Source organism: Amia ocellicauda, chromosome 1 (genome assembly GCF_036373705.1).
Source record: "Amia ocellicauda isolate fAmiCal2 chromosome 1, fAmiCal2.hap1, whole genome shotgun sequence".
NCBI lineage: Eukaryota > Metazoa > Chordata > Actinopteri > Amiiformes > Amiidae > Amia > Amia ocellicauda.
The window spans coordinates 23,660,905-23,671,438 of record NC_089850.1 but is presented as its reverse complement, the minus strand read 5'-3'; the positions used below and the strand labels follow the sequence as shown (position 1 = coordinate 23,671,438).

Sequence of the window (10,534 nt, the reverse complement as noted above, 5' to 3'; positions counted from 1 at the left end):
TCATTGTGTTTCTGTGACCTCAAGCATCCATGTTTACATTTTAAGTTTCTTACTTTAAATGTCCAAAATATAGTGAAACATGTTTGAAATCACATTTTATTGAACTTTTTGTTCTGGACAACCCAATAAATTGACTGAACTATTACATATTTTAACATATGATGTCCATTGTTGAATAGGATAACTAAAAATAAAACCATCAACATTAATACAGCGTCAGTGGAATCTGTAAGAAGTCAGGAGGAGCACAGGATGCAACACAAAGGCAGCACACAGAGAGCTACTGCCTACTTTAAATGTTCAAATTGTAACCAAAATATAGTGAAAACACATTTTATTGAACTTTTTGTTCTGGAGAACTCAATAAATTTACTGAACGTTTCAATGGTAATCACTTCAGTGACAATAAGGTTATGCAGCATTGACATTTTGGCCTGACAAGAGTAAAGTGAATGGATGCTCCAAAATAAAAGGGTGTGCCCTCAAGAGGGAAATAAAATGATGTAGACCATTCAAGGTGAATTTGATTTTTATACATCCTGCTTACATGTGTAAATCAGGGCCTGACCGTGGTTCTATAGGAAAATCATTGCAAATCATTCACTAAGTACTACAAATATACAATATTTGTAAATTCAGTTTGGTTTCAACATTCCTGGCAACCTAATCCTCGCTAAAAATACAGAGCCAAGTTCCAAACCCATTTTAAGCTTACTTCACAATCATAAGCTTACTCACAATACTTTCTGCATTAAAAGTTGTTGTTTTTTTGCCTTCATTCAACTTTCTGAATATCTGAACAATACTTAAGAAGGTGTTAGCACCTTTAAACAGAATACTGAGAAGGAGGCCTGCCCACCAATTAAGCTATGCCGAAACCATGGGTATTGCCCAATGCTAAGTCCATGTTTTCCTGAAACTCTCTGTAAGAGGTGTGCAGTGGTAACTTCAAACAATTGATGCAGGTGTTTGCAATGGGCAGTTTAGAGGTGGTTCCTGCGTCATGCTCTTGGTGAAGAAATTCAATTGAAGGTTGTGGAGAGAAGCCAATTGGTGGAACAGTATTGGCTCCAGTAGCAAAGGCGAGAATTGTCCCCAGCTTCTGTTTTCCCTCTTGATCTAGAGAAAAAGCAATACATCAGACATTAAAAACAAAATAAACACTGCACGCATCACTATAAACCCTGACACCACCATCACCAGGGGCAACGAAAGATTTTCGTGCAAAACACCATTTATGGAGATGATGTCCAAATTTAGTATGAGTTCAGCCTATTCGTGTGACACACCTACATAAAGCTAGGACGTCCAGCTAAAAGCTCATGCTAACCATTTTTACCTTAAGTTGCATTATTATCTGCAGGATCTTGGTTATAATGGTGATATTGCCTTTAGATTATATACTAGGCTAGGATAAAAATCTCATCTTTTCCTTTATTGCATCTCCATTAACTCTGGAATGGTGACATATTACTTACAATGGATCCATATTCTTTAGCTTCTGACCTATCAAAAGAGACCAGAAATATGCATATAGGCCTAATGGTTGAGGAGTTCATTTTGGGCATGTTATTTTAGGCTTTTTTTTCTGGGGATAGGGGCAGATAGGGGCAGTTTTAGACAGGTTACTGATATACAATGACAATGACAAGACACAGTGCATTATTAATTTCAAGTGAGAAAATATTTCAGTTCATACAATGCTTAAAACACTTCTACATTAACCTTCTGCATCTGTTAGGTAGTCTCTCCAGAAAGGAACAACAACTTCTTCAGCACGCCTTCTATTGCTGCCAACTGGAGATGGATGGTGAAGAGGCTGTCAACCAGGTCAGCTGTGAGGGTTGTAGGGGACCAGCATAGAAGAGGGCAAAAACTCTCTGGGTGAGCTTGGATTTTGTCCAGCACACCTAGCACACCTAGTGTTCTCAGCATTGACCAAATACTCTTCAAGTGGCTCTGTTGTTGCTAGCAGATCTTCAAATGATTCACACTCTGTGACCTTCCAGTAGATACAATAAACAACCAAATGTGTCACTAATGTAGAAACAGACATATATACACCACAAAATATTCTAAAACGGAGAACAAAATTTACCCTTTTAATTTTTTCGTGCAGGTCACTATCTGCAACATCTTCCAAAACTGGCTTAGCCAATTCTGGGCCATCAACAAGCAAGAGAAGAGAGTTGGGGACAGAAAGCCTGCAGGAGGACCACCATGTACAAGACTTACTGCGATGGCCCTGCCTGCAATGAAGTACCTGTCCTCTCTCATGGCTAGAGAAAATAAAAATATTTATTACAGTGCATGCGTACAAAGACTTGACAAATACCTGTACCATCATATAAAATGTAGTGATATAAATTAAATTAATTATTATCTGGCGTTCAGCATCTAAATTATGTGAGATTACAATCAATATATACCAATACTGTCAAGGGCCAAGTTCATTTTGCCTTCTTTTCCCTCAAACATGGGAGATTGGGGCAAAGCTTCCATTAGAAGTCATAGAAATTCTCTTCTTGGTCCACCCAAGTCCACAGCCTCTTCAGGTACTCCCATATCATCAGAAAACCTGACAGAAATAGTGTGACATGGATCGTATGTCCCTGGTTTAAAACCTCTGATGGCTTCATCCAGGATTGTGGATCGGTTAATCTTAAACTTGCATTTCTTCTGATGATTTATTTTTGTTGCAAGATCATGCAAAATATCTTTTGCTGGCACAGAGATTCCTGTGGTCCTTCTGAAACAAACAAGATGAATATAAGTTACACACACTAGTTTTAAAAGGGTGGCATTATGTGTGTGTTGTCCATGGTCATTGACAATTTTGAACTTCTACATAATTATTACGTACATAAGTATATCGGTAGGTATTTAGTATAGTACAAAATCAGGAGGTTGTGATATGTGGCACAATAAGCTAGCGAAGTTCTGTGAACTGCGTTCCCAAACATGCTCAGTGGCATCTGTCATTAAAGTAACTTCTGTCCTGACAGTAACAATCTTATCACTGTTATTAAGTCTTTGGTACAGTGGCCCTGAAGTGCTACTGCTGAAAAAATAAAACAGCTGCTGAAAAAATAAAGCAGGGGCTGTGAGATTTGCAGCCGCTGCGAGATTTAGAAGTGCTGAAAAAATAAAGCAGGGGCTGCGAGATTTGCAGTGGCTGTGAGATTTAGAAGTGCTGAAAAAATAAAACAGGGGCTGCGAGATTTAGAAGTGCTGAAAAAATAAAGCAGCTACTGCAGCATTTTCAGAAGCAATAACGGAAAGGGAGATACATTGTGAAATATATTTGAGTGATGCCATTGGACAGCAAGTAAGTCACGTCGGCCGAGCTGCTTCTCCAGAAGAGCCAACAGAATCTGAGAAACGGGCGCCAACTGCGCAGAGCACGAAGTATCATATTAATATTGTTGTGTCTTCTGCTCTCTATCCACTTTGTGGTGACATATTAACAGTTATAGGGCTGTCCTAAAATGTATTAGAAATTAATGAAAGCTTATGGAATCACTAATTAAAACATGTATATGTCCATATACAATTACAGTACTCAGCCTATATGTAAACTCTAAGAAGTGAAGGTTCTAATAAGAACCTTTTTGGATTCCCAGGGTTGATACTGTGGAGGATCCTTAAGGTTCTTATTAGAACCTTTTACCAAGGTTCCCTGCAAACAAGGATCCTTAAAGCACATTGAATGTGTGTTAAATCAATCACGATCATGATGAAAAGGGCTCTTAAATGCTCCCTTGTGTTTACCACGGAGCTCACGCTTCTTAAACTAACCCTTTAACTCACGAACAACCCAAAGGTTGGATAGAACCGCTGAAGAATCATATATTTTTAGAGTGAGTATGTACTCGGTTGGTGTTTTTTCTGTTACAGTTATTAATTTACTGTAGAAGCTTTATTTTCTGTTAACTGTATTTGAAAGATTTTACGTTTAAAAAGTAAAGTAGTCCTGATCCAATGTAAATTACAATGTCTGGTCACGCATAAGTGGGGCAGGCTAATTTGATAGCAATTCCAAAAGATAGAATAACACTCATTAATAATAATAATAATAATAATAATAATAATAATAATAATGATAATAATAATAATAATAATAATAATAATAATAATAATAATAAAAGATGTTGATGTTTATATCAATTAAATATACTTGTCTGTGTAAATGGGTTAATGTGTGTGTGTGTGTATATACATATATATATATATATATATATATATATATATACATATATATATACATATATATATATATATATACATATATATATACACTCACCTAAAGGATTATTAGGAACACCTGTTCAATTTCTCATTAATGCAATTATCTAACCAACCAATCACATGGCAGTTGCTTCAATGCATTTAGGGGTGTGGTCCTGGTCAAGACAATCTCCTGAACTCCAAACTGAATGTCTGAATGGGAAAGAAAGGTGATTTAAGCAATTTTGAGCGTGGCATGGTTGTTGGTGCCAGACGGGCCGGTCTGAGTATTTCACAATCTGCTCAGTTACTGGGATTTTCACGCACAACCATTTCTAGGGTTTACAAAGAATGGTGTGAAAAGGGAAAAACATCCAGTATGCGGCAGTCCTGTGGGCGAAAATGCCTTGTTGATGCTAGAGGTCAGAGGAGAATGGGCCGACTGATTCAAGCTGATAGAAGAGCAACTTTGACTGAAATAACCACTCGTTACAACCGAGGTATGCAGCAAAGCATTTGTGAAGCCACAACACGTACAACCTTGAGGCGGATGGGCTACAACAGCAGAAGACCCCACCGGGTACCACTCATCTCCACTACAAATAGGAAAAAGAGGCTACAATTTGCACAAGCTCACCAAAATTGGACAGTTGAAGACTGGAAAAATGTTGCCTGGTCTGATGAGTCTCGATTTCTGTTGAGACGTTCAGATGGTAGAGTCAGAATTTGGCGTAAACAGAATGAGAACATGGATCCATCATGCCTTGTTACCACTGTGCAGGCTGGTGGTGGTTGTGTAATGGTGTGGGGGATGTTTTCTTGGCACACTTTAGGCCCCTTAGTGCCAATTGGGCATCGTTTAAATGCCACGGCCTACCTGAGCATTGTTTCTGACCATGTCCATCCCTTTATGACCACCATGTACCCATCCTCTGATGGCTACTTCCAGCAGGATAATGCACCATGTCACAAAGGTCGAATCATTTCAAATTGGTTTCTTGAACATGACAATGAGTTCACTGTACTAAACTGGCCCCCACAGTCACCAGATCTCAACCCAATAGAGCATCTTTGGGATGTGGTGGAACGGGAGCTTCGTGCCCTGGATGTGCATCCCACAAATCCCCATCAACTGCAAGATGCTATCCTCTCAATATGGGCCAACATTTCTAAAGAATGCTTTCAGCACCTTGTTGAATCAATGCCACGTAGAATTAAGGCAGTTCTGAAGGCGAAAGGGGGTCAAACACAGTATTAGTATGGTGTTCCTAATAATCATTTAGGTGAGTGTATATATATATATATATATAGTTTGCTTTATAATATATATTGTGCAGGCACATTTGTAAATTGTTTATTTGAAGTAGACAGTACAACAAAGGTTAAGGTTCCCAACAGGTTTTGTACAGAACACTACAGACAGGACATGGTTTTAAAGCAGAAAAGTACATTCAGTATAAAACACATGTAGAATTAAGATAAGTTAGAGAGACAATGCAAAAGTCCTTAATAAAATAAAAATCCATCCATTTTCGAAGCTGCTTATCCTGGTCAGGGTTGTGGGGAAGCCGGAGCTGATCCCGGCAGGTGACGGGGTTCAGCAGGAATACAGGAACACACCCAGATGGAGTTTTGAAGCATGGAACATGGAAGCAGGTGTTTTCCTGTTGTGGCATACAAACTGCCCAATCTCACAGTTTTCTTTAACAATGAACAATGAGGTAATCAATCACTATAATGTAACATTTTCAGCCTTGAAAGAAGAACAGGAAACCCCAAACAAACACTAAGCAAACTGGTATCTGTAGGCTATTGATCTGTTTGGATGTTCCTCTTATCATAATGAACAGAAGTCAAAGTGGAGAGACCAATGTTCAGAGCATATCCTCTGGACAACTGCCTGTTGCTAGCTTGACAAATCTAATTTGCTCAGTCTGCATATTATTATTTCTAATATAAAACATAATACAGTTTATATAAAACATTAATAATGGCTCTACAGCTACAAAGCTGAAATTAAAAAGAGAACAGAGATTACAAAGGTCAGAGGTAACTGACAACATTTAATCTTCATGCATGCATGTTTATAAACTGATTATGGGTTGTTATTATTATTACAATGTTCTGTAGGTCAATTGAAGTATGATATAACATACCATAATTGTCTTTGAATGTTGGATGTATAGGGCTTTTGATTTATGTACTTTATGTATGAGTTTTTCAAGCAGCTCCTGTCCAGCCCACAGTTTGGGGCGAAATCAGTCTGTTGCAACATGCCATCAGAAACTCTGTACTGAAAAACAGTGGGTAAAATTGCAAAATTTTAAAAAAACAAATAAGTAAACAAACAAAATAAATTGTCCAAAAAGAAAGGATTGAGGACAAAAATGAACAAGAATGTCGGCGATACCACAAAATCCAATGTACTAGTATGAATAACTGGCTTAATAGTTTAGGTTTGGTCTATTGTATACATAATCTAATTTTATGCAACTTTCACCACTGGAAATAACAAGAGGTATCCTTTATATTTTTATTTTGAGTAGAATCATTATATCACAGTTTGGACTTGATGTAATAAAATAAAAGTGCTTAACTCACATCAGCAGAGAGTTTTTCTCCGAAGGCATCCCTTATTTGTTCAGTGACAGTCCTCTGGTCCCAGGATTTCTGGAATTCAAATCCATTCAATATACGTCCCTGTTCTAACTGTTGCTTTGCGCGGTGCTTGACGACAAGACCGCTTGATGGTCTCGGAAGAAGGATGACTTCTTTGTTGAAAGTATCATGATAACTTGTTTTGGTCCTACAAGACAAAGCAGACATTATATTTGATATTTATTCATCCTTAATTGCATTCTGTCCAATCCATAAAACATGGCAACATTTTGTATGTTGTGTTTTAAGAATCTTACCACAGCTCTTTTAAAAAAGTTGGCTCATTCATTTCATCATGCATGAACAGAACTAGAAAACAGAAAAGGCTATCCTACAACAAACTACAATAACACCATTTTTTACTTAAAATTAGGCATTGTCAATATCTTAAAATGGTTGCTAATGTTACTGTCACTTGGGGCTGAACAATGTGACAATGATCTGTAGTTGTGGTCTACATTGCATGGTCTACATAGTTCTGAAAATATTTTGACCCTGCTACTGCTTTAAGCTCTTCACTTTACCTGCTTGAGCTAGCGTTAACATTAGTCCACAGCCGACAGGACACCCGTGTGGACACACTAACTTTCACCTCTTTTTCAGCGCGATCTGTTTCTATCTGTTTCTATCTATCTATGATGTCTATGAACGTCTCATCCATATGTTTATGTAGTATTAGCATGCTATACGCTAACAGTCTGTACACAAACACCGTAAACACCTGTCCAGCCCAGTGCTAATAACCAGAAACACTGCAGGAATTGCCAGGTCTGAAAAGTTCTCTCATCTCACTTTCTGCCTTGCTATGAGTAACGTTAGGTGTAAATGAGCCTGTGCCCTGCCACTCAAGGGAAGAGGGCAAGTATGTGACAGTTTCAGGGGATGATAAAATATTTCTTAACACCCCAATGGCTTGCTGCAATACTCGCATCTCATCTTCCCCTTCCATGCTGATCATGAACTGAACATGACCCAGTACAAGCTTCTCAGCCAATCACAGCGCAATAAATGACCTGCCTTCCATTTCCACTATTCTCCTTCCATTTCTACTATACTCTGTCTCACACATGTAATAGTCTGGAGTAGAGAGAGAATCTCTCCATCCTTTTCCCTTTAACAAACAACTGTACCTGCTATGCTGCTATTATCCTCCAGGGTTTCCCTATAAAAAGGAGGGGGTAAAGGAATAGGGAGGAACTAAGAAGTAAGTGGAGATGGGAACTGGGGAACTTTTTCCCGGCTGGACTGTTTAGTTCATGGACATGCAGGCAAGAAGGTGAGGTGGCGTGGCTGTGGTATTTTGTCGGGAGTGTTTTTCCATTCTTTTCTTGGAGATGTGCTATTGTGTATGTTGCTAGCAGTGGACATTACTACTAGTCTTTCGAAGAGGATTGCGTATGTTGCTAGCAGTGGACATTACTACTAGTCTTTTGAAGAGAATTGCGCTGTGCTGTCTACAGCTGGAAGTGGACCGGAATTCTGGACTGGCTCCTGCTGCAGTTGGGTGACTGGTTTGATTTTTCCCTTTCTGTATTGTTTCCCTGACTGCCTCTACCATTCCTGGCACCCCATTCTCATTAGTGTTTATCATTGGCGGTTATTATGGTTATTGCTATTATCCTATTCCTTTGTTTCTTTTCTTGCTTGGTTTATTTTCTAGTTAGTATCACTATCCTTTAGTTTTGGGGAAGCTGGGCTCTTTTGGCTATTTTCTATTTCGTTTCGTCTTCCTTGTTTCTTGTTATAGTGCATATTCTACTTTCTAACTTATTTGTATTATTGTTTTATTATTTTGTTTGTATTCTTTGGAGTCCAGCTACTTTCTTTATTACTATACCCCAGAAGCTTAACTAGTTTTTATTTTTTCATTTTCTTCCCCAGCATTATCAATATTTTCTTTTGTGTAATCCTGATTCATTTTCATATTTACCAACTTTGTATGTCTTGTCTACAACGTTTTTTTTTTTCTTGTTGCTACTATTGCTAGTTGGTTAATCTTTTGTATGGGTTATTACAGTTTATGTTGAGCTCAACCAAGGGGAGAATAATATGTAAATGTATACCTAAACTGAAATTAAAGGTATTTGGTTATTGTGATCACTTTGTTTTGTTATTCCAACTATTTATCATTGAACATTTTTGTTTGTTTTTGCCGGGACATTTTTTGATAGGATGTTGATTTTCGGATATATTGTATTTATTGCATTTGTGTTTTTTCACTTAATTAATAGTTTGTTATACAGTGCATGTTGTGGACTTCACCTCTGTCTACAATTATTGACCCTGTGGGTCTTATGCTCTAGTTAGCTGGCACAGGGTCCAGGTTATGTGATCTTTACTCTATCTCTATTTTCTATGTCAGTGCTCTTACTACCTGTGCCCTGGTGACATTTCACCAGTTGGCTGTCATCCAGTTGGCTGTCATCTTTACTTATTTCTTTTTCGTTCGATCTTTTTTTTGGTGTGCTCTTTCCACACCTGGCGCCCATCCGATTGGAACCGTTACATAAAATAGCACCCAATGTGGGGCTGAGGTTCTGATCTATTCCCTCTTCTTTCTTCTTTTTGGTGCCTGCTTGCACACTTGCTTTGTTTGCGTTATTTCTATGTGCCTATCTTGTTTGGTATTGTCTCTTACACTGTTACTGTGTTTTTGTTTTCTGCATCTTTTTTTTTTAATAGCAATAATCAATAACGGCGGCAGGGAAGACTATTCCAGAAGTTCTAGGGTTGGGACAAGACTCCACATACTCCGGTCCTGGATCTCCAGCCAAGGAGGAGGAACTGTCACTGATTGATTTGGAAATACTTTCACCATTATGTCTACAGTTTCCAATCGAATACCTTCTCCTCTGCAGTTACTTCTTCGGCCCCTGCCTACTCCAGCTACCAATGTAGGTATGGCCATCCTGATCAGGAAAATGTATGCCATGGACAAGTCAGTGGCAGAAATGCAACAAACACAAATGGCCATGTACCAGGAACTCAGGCAGAAACTGCTTAAACCTGAAGAGGAGGATAGAGTCAAGCTCAGCACTTCTGCTTTGGACCAGCTGCAGGAAATGGTAACTACCTGGTATGAGAATGGTAGAACCGCTGTAATTCAAGCAATAAACTCCAAAGCACAAACTCAATCTACCCAGTTCAGAGAAGAGTTACAGTGGTCAATACAACAGCTACAGGCCAGGTTCCACCAAGAATTGGAGCAAAACCAACAAATGCGTCTAACACAAGTGAGCAAATTACAGAATGGTGTTTCAAACTGTTTACAACAAATGCAATCTACTAGTACTGAGTTATGTGCTATTAACCATAAGTTGGCCACAAAACAGGAGAAGGAAGACCTCACTGCTCCTGGGAAGCCATCTCTTGCATCCTATCCTCCATTCCTTACTTGGGGATGCAGTGGGGTAAGTGAACTACCACACTGACCAGATGCTTTTCTTCCAGAGTACTCCAGATTATCCGAAGGTTTGAGACATGTAAGATTGCAGTTTCCTACTTTTGGAGGGCCTACAGATGATGATGATCCTCTGATTTTTATGGAAAAATGTCATGATTTTGTCGCCCTTCTACCTCTTACAGACGTGGAGATTCTTGCTACACTCCGTACAGTTTTATATGGAACTGCTCGTGATTGGTGGGAAGA

At 38.7% G+C, this 10,534-nt stretch overlaps 1 pseudogene; it reads right to left on the bottom strand.

The window, feature by feature from the left end:
* Positions 1-862: 862 nt before the first annotated feature.
* Positions 863-10,251, bottom strand: LOC136758818 (G2/M phase-specific E3 ubiquitin-protein ligase-like; annotated as a pseudogene).
* Positions 10,252-10,534: the final 283 nt, after the last annotated feature.